Source organism: Podarcis liolepis (genome assembly GCF_965112155.1).
Source record: "Podarcis liolepis genome assembly, chromosome: 14".
Classification (NCBI taxonomy): Eukaryota; Metazoa; Chordata; class Lepidosauria; order Squamata; family Lacertidae; genus Podarcis; species Podarcis liolepis.
Window position 1 is genome coordinate 3,817,495 of NC_139569.1, and position 20,283 is coordinate 3,837,777.

Below are 20,283 nucleotides of genomic sequence, written 5' to 3' on the forward strand. Positions count from 1 at the left end.
TTCCTATGTTACGTATTTTTGCGTCTTTATATTGTACACTGCCTTGTGATCCTTCAGGGAAGGGCGGTGTAGAAATTTTCATACCAATAATAATCTTAATAATCAGGGGTTGTTGTTTTTCCCCAGCCGGAACTTGCCGGAATTCAGTTCTGGCACCCCTCAGGTGGGCACGTTGCCATTATAAGAGAACAACGGAGGTGTTCGTGGTGAGTTCTGGTACCCCTTTTTATGGAAAAATAGCACAAATGGTAATAAAAAAGCCTGGGAGACAAAATAGCCACCATGCCAGGCTTCCCTGGGGAGGGGAAAGGAAGGCAGGATTTTATGCTTGGAAATGGTCCTAGTTGCCTCCTCTGAGAACCAGTCCTTGCTCCTGTGAGAGCTTTGGTCTTCTTTCTGTCAAGAAGACTGAGAGAGAACTTGTTTCTATCAAGAACTGAGAAACTGAGAAACCTGCTCCCAGAAGGAGCCTCGGAAAGCCGGCCCAACCATGAGGCAAGCTGACACAACTGCCTCAGGCAGACAAGGCCAGAGGAATCCTACTCCATGAGGGAAGGAAAAACTTCCTTCAAATGTGTCCTGAACTGGGAGACAGTATGTCAGTTAGGACTAATAATAATAATAATAATAATAATAATAATAATAATGGCTAATAAATATAGTATATAAAATAAAAGCCTGTTTCCCCCTCTCATGAGAGAAGCGCTTCCTTCAAATGTGTCCTAAATAGAAGCAGCATGTATGTGTCTGTTATAATTATTACAGATGCACACAACAGCAGCTAATAAATACGAATATATAAAATAGAAAAACTATCTTCCCCCTCATGAGGGGAGTAAAGCTTCCTTCAATCATGTATTGAACTGGGAGACAGCATGTATGCGTGTCTGGTGTGATTATTATTACACACACACATTAATAATAATGTTAATATAGAAATATTTATACTTTGCTTTTCCCCAAGGGAAGCTTCCTTTAAATGCGTCCTACATAGGGAGGCAGTGTATATATAACGAAAAGCTATTTTAAAACAAAACAAAACACCTAAAATGAAACAATTTGTTTGGGGTGGCATTACATTCGCCGCCAACTATTTACACACCTGTTGTTCTGAATAACAATGACTAAGATAGAGAACTAGAAATCTTAATTTTAAAAATCTTAAAATGCGATGATTTGTGAGGGGTGACTTTACATTCGCCGCATACTCTGTACATATCTGTTGTTCTGAATAAAAATAGCAGGCACAGGGAAACCATGCGAAGGGGGTGGCTTTACATTCGCCACATACTTTATATATACTTTTACTGTTTCTTATTTCTCGGCCGCCTGCTCTCCACACAGGCGCTGAGAGGCGGGAAGAGCAGCTCCTCGCCTCAGCGCCCCTTCACAGAGACTGACAGAGTCTGGCGGGCGAGAGGGAGAATAAAGAGACGCCCGCTTTCCCGCCGCTAAATCCACCCGCAACGCTCCGCCCACCGCCCTCGAGCGCCGCCTTCCCGCTCGGCGATTGGCCAAGGAGGCGCGTGAGGGGAGGAGCCCGGAGTGTGGAGCGTGTCCTCCGCCGCCCCGCCCCGAAGGCCGCGCGCTTTTCCCCCCCTTTTCTTTTTTTTAAACCCGTCTGCCTAACGACTGGGTGCGCGCGCGCTCAGGTTCCCCCGCCTCCCTGCCTGCTTCGATTGATTGGTTTGAACCCGGCGTTCTCCCCTCCTCCGCCCGCCTCGCGCTTTCTGGCTCGGTCGCGCCGCGCTGGCCTGCGCCCCCTGCAGGGCATTGCAGGGAAGCGCCTCTGCAGCAGCCAGCAGCAGCAGGAGCGAAAGGGACGGCGCCGCCGCCAGAAAGAGCGTTTGCGAGCGGGGAGACACGCCCTGGATCGGGGGCGGGGGGGGGGGAGAATAGAAATACTAGCCGTTGGAGGAGGAGGAGGGGGCTGCAGCGGTCCTTCAGGCTGCATGTTTCCTGCCTTTGTGTCTGGCAGATCCTTGCTGCCGCCGTTAAATTTTTGCAGCAAGCGAGAGAAGGATGCGGGCGGGGGTGGATTTACAAAAGCCAGGAAGCCGTGCAAGGGGGGGGGAGGGGGGAGGAAGCTTTTGCAAATACCTCCCGACCGCCCATTCTCGTTGCTTTAAGGCGCTGCTGTTGTCTGCCCGGGCTTGGCTTAGTTTGTTTCGCTGAACGTGCTTTTGCTTGCACACGCCAGGGCTCTAAAAAAATAGTTTTAAATACCTCGGCAAGCTACGTATTGTGGCAAACTCATTCAGCAGTGCCGATCAGGTCCCGTGTCATTCCTCTTCATTTGTGCGTGTCTCACTCCGTGTGTACTGTATTATTAATGGACGGCATTAAGAGGATCGGGCCAAGTGTTTTGAGAGGCGTTTAAATCAAAGGAGTGCAGGCACGCTTTCTGCACGCAGTTGCCCGTGAAGCTTGCAGAATAGATGGTACCAGCGCTCCCTGGGGATGTCGCCTGTTTCTGCCTCGCCATCACTCCGGGCCCACTTTTTCTTTTCAATGCACCAACCTGGTGCCTCGTGCCTGCGACCATCGCCCTTTTTACAGTTTCTTACACCTACACTAAAACACACACACACACACACAAAACACTTCCACCCTCTTATATTTGGCACTGCAATTTGTTTCATTGCATCGACTGTTATCTTTCGCCAAGAGGAGAGCCAAATATTCCAACAGGGCTCCCGCATCCTTAATCTTCATTTCATTCATTCGTTTGAAACACTTTTGAGTTGCTCTCCTACCTGCGTTTCCAAAGCAAGGTACAATGGTAATACATAATAATAACAGCATCCCTGCATGTCATTAAACTAATTCAACAATCATGAAATAATAAGAACAAATGGCAGGACATCAAAAGCTGTTAAAATCCCAAACCACCTACACAAACACTTTCATAGCCGAGTAGTCCATTAAAGGTCATGGCAAAACATAGGGAAGCTTCAGCTGGTGCCAATGTGTCAATAAGGAAGAATACAGGGTTGGTTTGAGGACCTTATTTCAAAGATGAAGTGCCCAGCCCCAGAGTGGCCATTTATTTATTTAAATAAAATATCAAAACATACAAAAAGATAAAAGGAAGTAACCATTTCAGTGCAGAGTTGAAACAGACTCTAGCTAGGTACATAATATAATATATATACATAATATAGGTACATAATAAAGAAATGATGAGGGTGGGGTGTTACTTTTAATCTGCACCAAGATAGCCCTGCACAAATTATAATGAGATGCACAAATGTAGGATCCTGTGAAAAGGATCTAGGGATCATAGTAGACCACAAGCTTAACATGAGTCAACAGGATGATAAAGCAGCATAAAAGAAGAAGAAGAAGAAGCTCATGCTATTCTAGGCTGCATCCACAGAATTATAGTGTCCAGATCAAAAGAAGTAATAGCACTGCTCTATTCTGCCTTGGTCAGACCACACCTGGAATACCGTGTACAGTTCTGGTCACCACAATTCAAAAACATGTTGACAAGCTGGAATGTGTGCTGAGGAGGGCAACCGAGATGATGGCACATGCCAGTGGTCAGCAGGGTCAAAGGCAAAAGAGAGCTATAGCTGCTGTAAGCTATGGGAAGGGTTGCAGCTGAGTGGTAAAGCACATGCTTTTCATTCAGAAGGTCTTGGGTTCAGTCTCCAGCATCTCCTCCAGGTAAGGCTGGAAGAGATCTGAAATATACTCGGAGTCGAGTGTGAATTTCATGCTCTTTATTCAGCTCATAGTAGCAATAAATGAAACTTTTCCCAAAACGTCTAACTATATATACATTATTTACACAATGGGCCCCGCGTGATTGGCTAATTCCGAGCTGCTCCTGTAGGCCAGTCAGGTTGCGGATTCACCTCCTCCAGAAGCCTGATTGGCTGCTCCTGCAGGCCAATCAGGTTGCTGATTCAGTTCATCCAGGAGCCTGATTGGCTGCTCATGCAGGCCAATCAGATCGCTGATTCACTTCCACCTGGAGCTGGATTGGGTGGCTCCTGCGGACCAATCAGACTACTGCATTCTGGATACTATTGTTCTAGGATTCAGCTCAGTACATAACAAGATCCTTTCCCTGAAACCCTGGGAAGCCATTGCCAGTCAATGTGGGTAGATTATGAACTAGATGGGCCAATCGTCTGGCTCAGCATAAGGCTTGTAATCAGATGGGAGCGCGAGGACTGCATTAAATCAAGCACTGTTCAAAAGTGAGGGACTTCCCTGAGCCCCTTAGTTCAAGCTCTGATTTCAGAGCAGGCTTTGCATGTGCATGGGATTTTTACAGGTTGCCATGTAATCCACCTGCCAATCATGTGATGCCATGCGGCTGACATGGGATTTCCCTGCATCTGCTAAAATTTGGCTCAGGGGGTGGGGCCTGGTCTTACTATGTTTGTATAGTAAGCTGCATTCCAGCCACGCAGAAATCAGGGGTTGCTAAATACACACACAAACAGCTTATCTCCCCAGGCAAGCAAGAAGCATCATCACAACGGGACACACTCTAGCTAGGCAAAAGCACTTGAGGAGAGGCTGGAGCAGAGGCAATGCTTGCTTGCGGAGAGGGCGTGTGGCCTAGGATGGGTCTTGAGGACCAGGGAGAGAGTCCTAAAGATCCACATTTGGACCCTTGGGCTTGAGGCTCCCATGGCCCAGAATCCTTTGCAACATGGTAAGTTTCTGTGGCTGACACAATCAGTTTGTAAATGTGTTCGCTGAAATAGATTCCCTCGGAAATGGGCAAAACATTGGCAAAAACATTTTTGCTGAGTTCTAGCAAAACGTTTCACTTGATTTCTAAGGATAGTTACCAGGGCGGTGTCTGTGTGTGGATGTAATCTGCTTTCCTATACAGATATGCAAAATATATTGTGTTCTGTACTTTACACTCTTCCCTAACTATCTATCTTGGAAAGAACCCAAATCGAGCCGAGTGGTACAGAGTGCTGATCCCCAGAGAGAGCTTGAATTTACAGCGTCTGCTGCACAATTACCAATAGTTAATTCACAGCAGCAGAGAAGAGTTACCTTGATCATAGGGTTTTTGAGGTGCAGGCAATATTTAATTTACCTTCGCTGGAAAGGCAAAGCACCCTTAATTGGGTTTTTAATTACTACTAACAAAGAGTAGAGCAAGCAAAAAATAAAATAAAAAATCTCCTAGCAAACTAGTTTTCCATTCTCAAGGTCAGTTGGGAGTGTAGTAAGGACTATCTGGGTGCTCACTTCTGGACATATGTCAATTTAGTCCCTACACTAGTAAGGGGAAGAAAGGTGCATTTAAAGTCATCCCAAAATTTGTATACAATGAAAAGTTGTATAACTCCCATCAGCCTCAGCAAACATGCACTTGGACTTAATTCCGGGTCAGAATGCATAGGATTTGGCTAAACAGTGTAATGAAATCTTGTGGTGGTGGTGTGGTGCAGTGGTTAGAGCAAATTTGAGGAACCTGAAGACCTCTGGTTTCTCTTGGGCTTCAACTCCCATCAGCCACAGCCAGGAAGGGGCAGTGGTTGGGGATGATGAGAGTTAGGAGTGCAATAGCAGCTGGAGTGCCTCAGGTTCCCCACTCCAGGGTTAGAGTGTTAGACTAGGAAAATCTGGGTTCTAACCTGCTGCTTGCTCTTGAAGCACACAAGGTGATCTTGAGCCACCTCTTTTTCTCTCTCTCCTTAACAGATCTCACAAGGTTGTGTGGAGGTAGATAGGGTGAGGAGAAATGTATGTCAACCCTGTTTTCTCATTGGAAAGTCAAGATCCAAATGATATACAAACCAGAACTGAGCTGAAACTTCTCAGAAGAATTCCACCCCCCTGATAATTTTCTTTTTCGAACCTTGGGTTGGGGAGGCAGATCTTGCAGAATACTTTCCAAATGTTCACTACTGTCTGTGTGTGTGTGAGAGAGAGAGGGGTGGGGTGGGGTGGGGGGACCACCAATGCTTGCTTACAATGCCCCTTAATGATGGCCAGGCTGCCAACAAAATCGCTTCTGGCCACCACCAAAAACCTTAAGCAAAAAAGCCATCCTGCTGTCATGGGCAGTTCTGACCTTAAGAAACTGTTAAGAGATTTTTCTCTTTCCCCTGAAGGATATTGTGTGAAACCCAAGACTCCCCAGTTGCTAGACAATAGCATTTTCACTCAAGAGTTGTACAGCCTAATCGGAATCAATTTGACCCAGAAGTATGTGCCGTTGATTTTTCAATGGGAAATGCTTCCCAGTAAGTGTGCTTAGGTTCAATATCTAAATTTCAAAAATCACTGAGCATAGGTTTCGATGCAAAGACTGAGATCCAAGGAGCTATTTTAGGTAAGTCCAAAGATTTGCTGGCAACCCAGTTTTTCCCCTTTTCATTCCTTCAAACAGCAGACGTCCATGTCAAATTGCAAACTTCATTTGAAACTTTTCTAGGTTTCAAAAATAGCTTCCTTCGTGGAGTGGAGAGCTGCCATTCCAAATTTCCTTTGGGTATGCAGAAATAGTGGAAAAGTTCTTTAGATCCTGGCCATATATGGAGAGGAGTCAAGAGCACTAAACCAGTAGCATTGTAGGACTATGTATATGTGTGTGTGTGTGTGTGTGTGTGTGTGTGACTGATAAATAATATTTTATTCATTTTATTTATTTATTATTACATGTATAGCCCACATTTTCTCCAAGAAGCTTAAAATGGTGTACATGGTTCTCGCCTCTCCATTTCATTCTCACAGCAACCTTCTGAGGTAGGTTAAGGCGAGAGACAGTGACTGACCAAAATTACCGAGTGATCTTATGGCCAAGTGGCGATTTGAACCCTGGTCTCGCCCATGTCCTAGTCTGACACTCTAACCATTACACCACACTGACTCTTTCTGTTTCGATTAACTTTAGGTAGAAAGCCAAAATCTAACAGAGAACTGATGCTAAAAGCACTTAACTGCATAAAAAACCCCAGAAGTGACTCTTGACACTGAAGTGCTTATGCGTTTTTAAATAGAAAGTCGATGAGCATAGATTTCAGCAGGAAATATGCCTAGAACAGGGTATGAATGTCTAGGCACAGTTCTGGAGCTTGTATTTCCCCTTCATATCCCAAATATTACCTAAATACTACTGTTTATTATATTCTACCATTCACAAGCGGGCTCTTGTACCCCAGATCTATGACAATATTCTTGTCTGGAAAAACAAGGCAAGAAATTGTGTGAAAGGTTATTACAGTACCATAAAGACAAAGGTCTAAAGAGCTAATCAAACACCCCAATGCAAGTGGAAGTAGCAAAGAGAAGAAAAAGTTATCGCCAGAGGGATACAGGATGAGTTAGAGGTCAAAGTACAGGGCTGCATACACACTGACCATTTCTAGCACAAAAACGAAGTTTCTATCAATCCAGAGAAGTTCATCCTCCTCCAGAACATGCTGTTTTCAATCTAGATTGATTGTGGTTACTTGATGGGCATTCGAAAACCCTCCCCTTGATTTGCTCCATGGTTTTTCCTCCCTGCACATATAACAACAACAACAACAACAATGCAACTCTGAGCGGCTTCCAACAAAATATTAAAATACAGTAATGCATCAAACATTAAAAGCTTCCCTAAAGAGGGCTGCCTTCAGATGTCTTCTAAAAGTCTGGTAGTTATTGTTTTTCTCTTTGACATCTGGTGGGAGGCCGTTCCACAGGGCGGGTGCCACTATCGAGAAGGCCCTCTGCCTGGTTCCCTGTAACTTGGCTTCTCACAGTGAGGGAACCGCCAGAAGGCCCTCGGCGCTGGACCTCAATGTCTGGGTGGAACGATGGGAGTGGAGACGCTCCTTCAGATATACTGCCACAGGTGAATGAAGGACGAAGTGGCGATTGTGATCTCGATATACACCTATCTGCAACATCATTGGGCGGGGGTGGGGGTGGGCACACTCCCTAACCCAACCTGGCTCCATCATGGGTCAACCACCCCATTCCCTGACAGTCCGTGTGGTCAATCCCCTGCTCACCAAATGCTATTTTGCCTTACAGGCCAGCACTCACGATCCCAGGGCCTAGCAGCAGTCGAGATGCAGTGTTTGAGGGGTGGGGCTTGGGAGATGTGGGATTGAAGAAGAGGCTCAAAAGCCCTCCCCGCCCCGCCCCCCATCCACATTGGGTATTGTTGAGAGCAAGTTGCTCACTTGGTGCTCTCCATGGTGCTTCCAGGCATGCTTTTCTCTCATTTTATTCTCTGTTGTCCATTGTAAAGGCCTTTGGCTATATAAATTGGCCTTCCATTGCCCCTCCCACCTGCCATGCCACTTCTCAGCAGAGACAGCTGCTGGAAAAGAATCTTAAACGATGCGGTTTAGAATTTTGCCTGCAGAAAAATTTACGTTCGATATAAAATTGGCCAAAGGAAAGGCAAAACCTTTTGGCGTTTTTGCTGCCTGGATCCCACTTGTGGAATAAGTTAAGAGGCTTCCGTCCTCTGCCATTTGGAATCTATCATTTATTCCACTTTGGATATCCTCAAAAGCTTTTCAGGTGCTTGTTCTTGCATGGGTGGAGGAACTTGCTTTTCTCCGTGTTGTTGTTTTCTCATGAAAATTAATAAAATACATTTTTAAAAAGAAGACTCAGTAGCTACCAGGCATGATGCTATTTTCTACCTCCATGGTCAGAGGTAGTAATACTTCTGAATACTAGTTGCTGGAAATGGCAGTAGGGGAGAGTGTCTTAATAATGATAATGATAATAATTTATTATTTATACTCCACCCATCTGGCTGGGCTTCCCCAGACACTCTGGGTAGCTTCCAAAAAAAGATTAAAAATCTGGGCAGAACGATGGGGGTGGAGATGCTCCTTCAGGTCTACTGGGCCAAGGCCGTTTAGGGCTTTAAAGGTCAGCACCAACACTTTGAATTGTGCTTGGTCTCAAGTCCTGCTTGTGGGTTTCTCAATAAAGACATCTGTTTGTCCCCTGGGAGAACAGGATTCTGGACTAGTTGGGGTATTGGCCTGATCCAGCAGGTTCGTCTTATGTCCTTAAGGCATGGTATTAACATTTGGCAAATAGGATGAGGAAAACACTGAAGATTGTCATAGCAGCAACTGGACTCTGTACGAAGGATCCCTTTGTTTACTTGTGTGGAGTTCTCTGTCCTGGGTCTCCCCATTGGAGTAGAGTTTAGTGCTGGATATTTTTGTGTCCAGCATCTTGTGGTCTTTCTCTAGTTCCTCCTGTGAAATGGCACTTTATTCCAGCCTCTTTATTAAAAGAAACACAATAAAATAAACAGAATTATGCATTTGTCATAAATGACTAATTGGTACTGACTCATGCAATTATTTTGAATAATGCCACCACTGTTACAACTTTTCGCCCTTTCCACCAATCAAACTCCCGTGGAGAGGTCTATTGTAAAAGGGACTGATTGGAAACGTTCTGTGTTTGCAACAAATGTTCTCCTACTTATTCTTGTAAAACTCTCCCACTTGCTACAGTGAATTGCAAGGCCGTTCCTGTGAGGAGTTTTTCCAACCAAGAAATCACTTTCCTTCAGTTGCTTATTTTAGCTGTGTAATTAAAAACTGTGTCACTTGTTGACTGTCCATTCTTTGATTCGTTTTATGTCAGCAGGTGGTATTATCCCACCTCCCCAGCACCAATCTGCTCCTTTGGATGACATTTTTAGAGCAGAGTGTTGATCAATTATGCCGAGTGGGAAACCATGCAATACTGAGGTGGGATTAGTCACAGGTTCCCTGTTACCTGTAAAGGATATAATTTGCTACCACTTCACTAGAAATGGGAGAGAAATTTGACTCAGTTTGCATTTAAAGGCAAATCTAACAAATTTGCAGTGTCTGAAATAATGCACAAAATGGAACACAGCCATCCTCCAAAATTCACACTTCTGCAAATTTTGCAATACAGTTCTCCGGTCAGTAATGTGTATGAAAATGCATATACTAGTGTATAAAGAGTGCGTATTAAAGAAGATCACACACAAAAATTATACTAGGGATCATGGCTTTGTCCCGCCCCCCATTATGTGTATATTAGGCAAAATTGCATACAAACATGTACATTAGGAGAAATTTGCACTGAAATGATGAGGGGGAAATTAATTAATTGCAAACCGATGTGCAAATGTGGAGAACTGAACTTCAGATTTGAAAAATGGGAAAAGGGGAGAAATCAAACTGACAAATCCACCCATCCCTACCCTTGACGTTACAAACCACAGAAACATACCCTGTTATTAATATAATCTTCTGAGACCTTTCTCTGGGTGTCCCCATCCTCTGCAGTGAGACAGATGGCAACTGGGGACAGGGCCTTTTCAATCATGGCACCCTGCCTTTGGAACGCTCTCCTCAGGAAGGTGTTCTTTCCCCTGGTACTCACGTCTCTTCAGCACCTCAGGTAAAGATCTTCTAATCTGAATCAGCCTTTAAGACCTTTTGAACCAGGGCAGGGAACCTGTGGCCACCCAGTTGTTCCTGGGCTACAACTCACATCAACCCTCACCCTCAGCAATGCTGGCTGAGGATGATGGAACATGGAGTCCAACGACATTCCTTGTTTTAAAACCTTTGCTCCGGTTACAATCCTGTTAAAAATGGCACTGCTCTCTTGTTCCAACAATATTATATGGCTTTTCCATAGTTTGTTTTGTTGTTGTTTTTTCAATTTATTGCCGGTGACCCTGGGAACACTTTAAAACTGAAGGACAGAGTACAAATTATATTAAATAAAACAATAATAATATTTTCTACTATAACACCAACTTGAGGATTCTTGGAGTTACTGAACAGAAGAGAATTTCAGCTCTGAGATTCCAGAAGCCAATAGTCTGGTATTTATCTTATGAAACATCCTGTCCTGAGAGCTCTGCCAAGAGCACCTCTGATTGTTTTCTGCTGACAGGTAAGGACCCACCTCTCTCACAGGTTTTCCCAACTGCTGATTGAACTGCGCTGTTATTGCCATTGTCATTGTTCCTCTAGCTTTTCCTGGATCAGATCCCCCAAAACCACACAACTTGTTTTGCACATCAAAAGCAGCTTTGGATCTGCCCTTTTGAGACACCACCTTGCCAGCTGGCATGGTAAACCGACTTTGAAAAATGGGTGGGGGGAGTTCAAAATTTTGTGATGTAGTGTAAAAGTCTGCTTCTTCAAAAAAAAGTTTCAACATCCTGCTAGGCATGTTTAAAACTAAAATACGTATTTAGACTCTGGTCAGGTGTACAACCCCATCCCATGTAGACACACTTGAAAGTAAGCCACACTGAATGTAATGAGACACAGAATTTATAATCAAATTTATATCCTGCCTTTCCTAGGGCAGCTAACAACATAACATCTGATAAGATCATATCCAAGGGCAATAACTCAAACGACCTGAATGTTCCCCTTCCCGTTTTTATTTTCCAAATCTAAATTTATTTTCCAAATTTAAAAAAAAAAAACATTTCCAAATAAATGTAAAGACTGTGGAGAGAATAATTGGGTGCACTCTTCCCACCTTAGATCAAATCTATGCTGCCAGGTGTCATAAGAAAGCTGCAGAGATAGCGCAGGATAGTGCGCACCCCGGAAATGATCTCTTTCAGCTTCTGCCTTTTGGAAGAAGGTACAGGGTTATAAAGACTAGGATTAGCCGCCTGAGAAACAGTTTCTGTCCAAATGCGATTTTGGTTTTAAACGCAGTGTAAGGTAGTCTCTGAGGGAGTATATTGTATTTAATTATGGGGTATCAGAGTTTTTAGGGGGTTAACTAGGCTGGGATAGCTGGGATAGCAGGCTTGTTGGTTTTTGAATGTCTGATGTAGATTTTTCAATTTTGTTGTTCTGTATGGGACAATGACAATAAAGATTATTGTATTGTAAATGTCCTCAAATTCTTCTTAAACATGGCTACGAATGGGGAGTGCCTGATCTCACCCACAAAGGAGTTCCATAGATGGGGAGGGGCTTGCCATGGAGGGGGAAAAGTCCTCTCTCATGCTCACTGCCTGCTCACCATCAGATTTCTGGCACATTCCTAAATCACTATCATGCCTCACAGTGAAGCCTTATTTACCTAGGGATCCATTAGCCTCGCCATCCCCCTGGACCTCGGAGGGAACAAAAGTACCAGGAAAGCAAAATCTTCTTTGGAGAAAAAGAGTTTATTGAAATTCTGTGCACAGAGTTAAGGTCTGTACTCAGAGACAGCCTGCTGGATAATTCCTAAAAATATACTGGCTGTAAAGCAAGACATTTCAGCTGACTTTCTTATACTCGCGGACTTCCCCAATCGGCTAGCAAATATTGCTTGCTAAACACAATTTTATTGCTTTGCTAAACATTTCTGTCTTTCTGCTAAGCCAAGCACTCCCTCCCACCTCCTTGTACACGTGTCTTCTTTTTCTAGCTAAGCATTCTCTTCGTATCTCTTCTTATTCTTGCATTACTTAAAAGCAGAAGTAAAGCAGGAAACATCTTGCTAGTGGTTTTTCGGTTAACAGCAGTTTCTGGCTGGGCAGGAAGCGACCTTCTGACCTGTAGCTAGCATCAGCAGTTTCAAGTAGCTGGTTTAGGCTTTTGCAAGCAACTGCAATTTTGGGCTGTTTTGACCATCCTAGCAGAGTGCAGGAATTTATTATGTGTAGATAATATTTGAGAGCAACAGAATAAAATATTGAGATAAACCTTTCCCATCTCCCTTTACTCCGTCCTCTTCTTTTGAACAATCTATTACTTAGATTCGTTCTGGGGTAGGGGTCTATATTCTCTCATTACAGCAATCACGCGAGGTTCCATCATGCGAGACATCATCTTTCCCATCATATGTTGCAGGCATTGCATTAAGCAGGGTATACAGAAGCAGAAAAGCAATAGAAGCATTATTGGGCCTATTCTTCCCACAAATACGATACCGTTCATGCCAACAGAAATACGAGAGCATCCATATGACAAGGGCGGTACATATCACTCCTACCCACCAAACCCAATATCTCCATGGTTCCTCCCACCAATAATCAGGGGGTGTGCTCAGTGTTGAAGAGCCCACTGATATTTGTGCCCGACTACCTGTTGAGCCTCAAGGATGAGAGCCCACCGGTGAGCTGATGCTCCCACTATGTGGGCCAATTTTTCTATTAGCCCTGTTGGGTGGATTGAACTCTCGTGCTGCCTCCCTAGTGACCAGAGCATATGGAAGCTGAAATCCTGGGGTGGCAATTCTTACTGGCACTTGTTTAGTAATTTCAATGCACACCTGGCTAAGGCTCCCACCCCTGCAATACTTGCATTAAGATAGGTTCCGTCCCATCTATCACCTGGGTTAAGAGTAGGACCTGGTCTATCAAATGAGGTTGGTACAGTGCTCTACCTTCCAGATAACAGTTGACTACCCTCCCACAACAGCAAGAGCGGTACAGAACTAGATAGATTTCGATCGTCTCTGCAGCTTCCTGTAAGAGCACTGTCCACGCGTGCTGGTCAGTGGTGTGGGAGAGGAGCCACAACGGGGCAGTGGGGTGTCTCAATACGGTAATCTCATCAAACCCCAGTTTCCAATAGCCAAGGAGCACGCCATCTCTTACCACCGGCAAGACGAACCAGTCGTAGCAGAGGCCAGCAGGCCAATAGGGTTGGTATGGTTCGGTAGGGTCAGGGCAATAAGACATAGAGCAAGTCAATAAAGAAAATAAGAGAGAAAAGAGAAAGTCTTTGTAACTGTCCTTGTGATGATTAGTCGCAGGATCGCGTTGCCCATGGCCTAACGCTTTTTCCTGGTAGCGTCAGACACAAGGTGATGATCAACTTCAGAGGGTCAGCAGGATTTCTTCTGCAAGTCCAGACACCCTTCTTCAGATGCGTGTGATGTACCCAGGGGATCACCTCGACTACTTTCACTGCAGTTGGGGATGAGGGGGTCGCCAGACGCCGGCTCAGCGAGACTGCCACGGGACTGCAGGTGTACGCTTGAGGGAATACCTGGAAAGAAAGCAAACACACACAACAAACACAGGGATTGCACTTGTTCTTGGGTGATGTGATCTCCCATCTGCCCCAAACTGGCGGGGATGTCTCGGACGAAAGGGGTTGGCCTGCCATATAGAAGTTCAAAGGGTGATAGTTCTCAGTCTCTTGGTTGGCGCACAGGGCACATCTTGGGATATAGCAGCAGTTAGTTGAGGTAGAATATTCTCCCAAGGTGTGCTTTAGCAGCTGGGCCTCCCAAATGGGTGGACTCGTGGTAATTCTTTACAATTGTGCTGGCCAGATGTTGGGGCACAAAAGCATGGCTGTCTGGTCCTTCCTGGAGCGTTGCTCCTTCTTGGCTGGTCCACTGCTGTTCATCAAGGGTGTAACGTGGTTCCACATCGTCTGGAGTGAGTTCTGGTACCAATATCAAAAGTCCTGGTGGTGCCTCTAAATTGGCTGGAGAACAAATGTCTACGTTGGGGGCGCTGCCTGTGGGCGCCCCTCCCATCCAATTCTTCACCGTGCGTAGAGATATCAGCCTCTGGAGTGATATCAGCAAGGCAGTCGTCACTGGAGGGGATCTTCAGGATGCTGAGACAGAGTCCAATCTGAAGCAGCTTTCTCCACTTGAATGTGGTGGACCCAAGGGGTGGTGCCAGCTGTGGGTGTGGAGAGCAGATGGGCCCTTCCAGCACGGTTGTAGTGGTGCCTGGGACCAGTCTTATCCACACCTCGTCACTTGGCTCAAACTGGTCACGCAAGGAGTTCGGGCCTGGGTTGAGAGAGAGAATCTCGAGAGAGAGACTGTACATAATTGTTCAATTCCACATCTTGAGCAGGGATAGGTGAGGTGAAAGCATGCACACATAAGGAATCGGTCTCCCAAACATCATTTCAAAAGGATGACAAGTGAATACGTTTCAATGGGAGGCTACAGACTCTAAGCAAAGCCAAGGGCAACATGAACACCCAATTAGACCCTGTTTCTTGGGTCAATGGTTTTTCAAAGTCCTGTTCATCCTTTCCTCTTTTCCAGAACTTTGGGGCCTATATGCAGTACCCACCATCTTCCTTCTTCACTGGCATCAGTGGGGTGTTTCACTGTGATTGGCATTGTTTCAAGATTCCATGTTGAAGCAATCGCTTCAAATGCACCCACATTCTTTCAGCTGCCTGTCGTGGGATGGGGTATTGGTTTTTATCTTCCGCCCATAGTCCAGGGTCAACATCATGAAGCAGGCTAACAGGGAGGATTCCCTCCTCTTCTTTTACCATCATCAAGCACCAATGGTCTCTCAGGGGTATGTCTAAAGAAAACTCTCCTGCTGGTCCAGTTGTCATCATTACTTCCCCCATTGGTTGGAAGGAAATCTGGGCTTGTAATTTTGTTAACAAGTCTTGGCCCAATAAAGGAATGGGACACTCTGGTATATACAAAAAAAAAAATTGTGCTGGATTACTTGGCCACCTAGGCAGCAGGTAACAGACTGCAAAAACGGGGCCTTTTGTGATTTACCTGTGGCTCTAATTATATTAACCACTTGGTTTGTGGGTTTTGTTACAGGCACAGGTAAGACTGAGTGGGCAGCTCCCTTGTTTACCTTCTCCTACCTGTAATAAGGTAGCTAGGTTAAGGGCTGTGGTAACCTGAAACTTCAGGCGTGAATGTAATAACAGCATCTGGCACTTCCTCTTGGAGTCACACAGCTGATGTCCTGTCCAAACGTGAATTTATCTGCCTTTGTGAGTAGGGTGGCCACTGCCACAATCACTCTCATACGGGGGGGCGGGCAGCCTCTGTTCTGCTGGGGTTAGCTTCTCTGACAAGTATGCGACAGGTTGCTGCCAATTTTCCAGTTTCTGGCATGAGGCTCCCTTGGCTACCCCCCTGGTCTTCATCTATGAACAGGGTAAAAAGGCTTCTTGGGGTTTGGATGCCAAGCACTGGGGCTTGTTGTAATGTCACTTTGAGATCCTGAAAAGCCTGCTGCTGTTCCCTGCCACATATAAAAGGATCCTTCTCTATTCCCCTAGTTGACTCATGCAGGGGCCAAGCAATGCTTCTGTAGTTAGTAGTGAGTCCAGGGGATATTGTTCATCATCATAAGTGGGATTATAGGTTTTAAAAAAAATCCCTTCAAACAATTTTACAATCTTTGCTGGATTCTCCTCAAAAGAGGGGTTCTGATTTCTTCAATTACAAACATCTGCACTTGAAAAGGGTATATGCTGTCTGTGGTGCCTTCGTTTGTCCAGCTGGGACAGGGGCTGGTGGATCATAAACCCTCTGAAGGGGCATTTCTCCAGCTGCCTGATCCTTCCTGGTTTTCTCATACTGTCTGTGAGACATAACTCTCTTCGCCGCCTGTCCCCACTTACGTTGCCATCTCTTCCTCTTTTCAGGGGTGCAGCATTCTGCTGCCTCAACTAACAAAGGGCTTACATCCAACTTCTTCCTCAAATGGCTTTACAAACTCCTTTAGTCTCTTTTTCTGTCTTTCTGTCCACATTTTCTTTCCTTGATTCATATCATCTAGTGTCTTCCTAAACTCTTCCTCTTCTTCCGTCTCACTATCCTCCTTCGCAGGTCCTCCTCCCCCTACACCAGCACCTCCCTGTGCTTCTTGATCTTGGCCTGGGGGGGGGGGTTGGAGGGGCTGTTGGTGGAGTGTAAGGTGGTGGCTTAATCACTCCCCCTCCTCATCTTCTGGGTCTTTTAACACCAGAGGCTTCACTGTACAAATCCTGTTCTGTGTGTTGCTGTCACAGCAAGACTTTAGCCATGGTAGATTCTTCTTTTTTTTACATTGGTCTTCCATGTAGAGATATAGGGGATCTGGTCTGGGTGGACATTTAATATATTTTGCCACAGGGGGTTGATTTGCCACAGGGGGTTGATTAATTGCAAATCAAAGCCACGCAGTTCCCTGGGTTGGCAAGTCCACCTCACATAAAGTTTTGAGTCTCTGTTTTTCAATTTGAATCATCACTCTTCGTGGCTGTTTTCCAGTTATTTAAAAAGCATTCAGATACTCTGCTCCTAACAGGGTTTCAAAATTCTCTCACACTCCACATGCTACAGTTTGTCAGAAAATGCACAATCCTACAATCGCTCGGCCAAGGGGACACTAAGCCTTGGCCCTCATTCAACAATTCATCCACTAGAGTATCTGACACACAACATGCCAACAAAACACTCAATTCCCTCTGCCCCATTCCCTTTCCCAAACCTTTACCAATTCCTTTCCTGGTGGCATTCTTACTGCCGGGCACGCTACTGCCAACTACCAGGTGAGGCTGATCAGGCCTCTGGCCCTTTCCCTCGGGCCCCTAGCCCTTTCCCTCGGGCCCCTAGCCCTTTCCTTCGGGCTTACCTTTCTCCGCTGCGGACCTGTCCCCTCGGCGCCGTTCTGTCCTCTTATTCTCCCTCAACTAGATGTCTCCGCTCCAGGACGGTGTGGCAATCTCCCCCTACAAACTGGCAGGGTGTGCACTGGAAATGCGAACGCCGATCGGAGCTGTTCACCTTGGTTGAGCCTGGCCCTCTGGTCCGTATTTGGGGAGGGGGGCAAATCCCGGGCGAGCCCCCAGAGAGATGAAGCCTTATTTACCTAGGGATCCATTAGCCTCGCCATCCCCCTGGACCTCGGAGGGAACAAAAGTACCAGGAAAGCAAAATCTTCTTTGGAGAAAAAGAGTTTATTGAAATTCTGTGCACAGAGTTAAGGTCTGTACTCAGAGACAGCCTGCTGGATAATTCCTAAAAATATACTGGCTGTAAAGCAAGACATTTCAGCTGACTTTCTTATACTCGCGGACTTCCCCAATCGGCTAGCAAATATTGCTTGCTAAACACAATTTTATTGCTTTGCTAAACATTTCTGTCTTTCTGCTAAGCCAAGCACTCCCTCCCACCTCCTTGTACACGTGTCTTCTTTTTCTAGCTAAGCATTCTCTTCGTATCTCTTCTTATTCTTGCATTACTTAAAAGCAGAAGTAAAGCAGGAAACATCTTGCTAGTGGTTTTTCGGTTAACAGCAGTTTCTGGCTGGGCAGGAAGCGACCTTCTGACCTGTAGCTAGCATCAGCAGTTTCAAGTAGCTGGTTTAGGCTTTTGCAAGCAACTGCAATTTTGGGCTGTTTTGACCATCCTAGCAGAGTGCAGGAATTTATTATGTGTAGATAATATTTGAGAGCAACAGAATAAAATATTGAGATAAACCTTTCCCATCTCCCTTTAACAGGACTGTCTCAGGTTGTCACCAACCTGTCACACAAGGGGGGGGGCTTATCCTTGACTTCCTCTTTGCTCCAAATGGGGAGAGGGGTTGGTCTGGAAATAGAGAGGAGTCTCTGTGACTCTGTTGTCATGGCTAGACCACTTCCTGGTGAACTTTGGACTCAGAGCAGCTGTCTCTCTCCACAAAGGGGGGGGGGATTTGGATAGTGCACCATTCTTACCGATCCTGCAGGGTTCCTGAATGCTCTAGGGGACTTCCCAGTGGACAGATCTTGTTGAGGCTGTCATCCAGGGCCAGCCCACTCAGGAGGCAAGGTGAGACAATTGCCTCAGGCGGCAAGATCCACAGGGGCAGCAGATCCAGCCTTCAATGAATGCATCACTGCTGTGGCACATGGCTTGAAGGCCAGATCCACCACTTGCTTGGCAGCTCTCCACCCCATGCCACCTCTGGAGGAGCCTCTTGGTGAATAGGAGGCACTGGTGGGGAAGAAATGGTAGGAACTGCCCTCTGAGCTGCCCCCACCTCGGGAACTCACTCTGAGTTTGGCGATGATATCATGAGAGGTGTCCAAACCTGCAGAGAACAGACAGACAGACAAACCATTTCCCCAAATATGGTATATACTAGGTGTTGTACTCATAGAATCATAGAGTTGGAATAGACCACAAGGGCCATCGAGTCCAACCCCCTGCCAAGCAGGAAACACCATCAGAGCACTCCTGACATATGGTTGTCAAGCCTCTGCTTAAAGACCTCCAAAGTAGGAGACTCCACCACACTCTTTGGCAGCAAATTCCACTGTCGAACAGCTCTTACTGTCAGGAAGTTCTTCCTAATGTTTAGGTGGAATCTTCTTTCTTGTAGTTTGGATCCATTGATCTGTGTCCGCTTCTCTGGAGCAGCAGAAAACAACCTTTCTCCGTCCTCTATATGACATCCTTTTATATATTTGAACATGACTATCATATCACCCCTTAACCTCCTCTTCTCCAGGCTAAACATGCCCAGCTCCCTTAGCTGTTCCTCATAAGGCATCGTTTCCAGGCCTTTGGCCATTTTGGTTGCCCTCCTCTGGACATGTTCCAGTTTGTCAGTGTCCTTCTTGAACTGTGGTGCCCAGAACTGGACACAGTACTCCAGGTGAGGTCTGACCAGAGCAGAATACAGTGGCACTATTACTTCCCTTGATCTAGATGCTATACTCCTATTGATGCAGCCCAGAATTGCAATGGCTTTTTTATCTGCCGCGTCACACTGTTGGCTCATGTCAAGTTTGTGGTCAACCAAGACTCCTAGATCCTTTTCACATGTACTGCTCTCAAGCCAGGTGTCACCCATCTTGTATTTGTGCCTCTCATTTTTTTTGCCCAAGTGCAATACTTTACATTTCTCCCTGTTAAAGTTCATCTTGTTTGTTTTGGCCCAGTTCTCTAATCTGTTAAGGTCGTTTTGAAGTATGATCCTGTCCTCTGGGGTGCTGGCCACCCCTCCCAGTTTGGTGTCATCTGCAAATTTGATCAGGATGCCCTTGAGTCCATCATCCAAGTCGTTGATAAAGATGTTGAATAAGACCGGGCCCAAGACAGAACCCTGTGGCACCCCACTAGTCACTCTTCTCCAGGATGAAGAGGAACCATTGATGAGCACCCTTTGGGTTCAGTCAGTCAGCCAGTTACAAATCCACTGAGTGGTAGCATAGTCAAGACCGCATTTTACCAGCTTCTTTACAAGAATATCATGGGGCACCTTGTTGAATGCCTTGCTGAAATCAAGGTAGGCTATATCCACTGCGTTCCCTTCATCTACCAGGCTTGTAATTCTGTCAAAAAACGAGATCAGGTTAGTCTGACATGACTTATTTTTCAGAAATCCATGCTGACTAATTAGTGATCACAGCATTCCTTTCTAGGTGCTCACAGACTGTTTGCTTAATGATCTGCTCCAGAATCTTCCCTGGTATTGATGTTGACTTGGGGGGGGGGATTAAACAAAAGTGTGGGTTGCAAATACATAAATACATAGAATACTCACTTCTATGTCAACATGCATATAGTTGCATCATTAGCATTTTAAATGGTCGTGAAAGTGTTGTG

The 20,283-nt window shown here is 45.6% G+C and overlaps 1 protein-coding gene across 8 annotated transcripts in view; it reads right to left on the minus strand.

The window, feature by feature from the left end:
• The window catches only part of SDK1 (sidekick cell adhesion molecule 1), a 596,711-nt gene extending 595,290 nt beyond the window's left edge, over positions 1-1,421 (minus strand). For 6 of the 8 annotated variants that reach the window (XM_083474661.1, XM_083474660.1, XM_083474664.1 and 3 more), the window contains exon 1: positions 1,292-1,421. The gene's annotated coding sequence lies outside the window, so the exon portion shown is untranslated. Of the gene's footprint in view, positions 1-1,102; positions 1,244-1,291 lie in introns of those variants that run through there. The other 2 variants (XM_083474658.1, XM_083474659.1) reach the window with 2 other exon arrangements.
• Between the last annotated feature and the right edge of the window lie 18,862 nt (positions 1,422-20,283).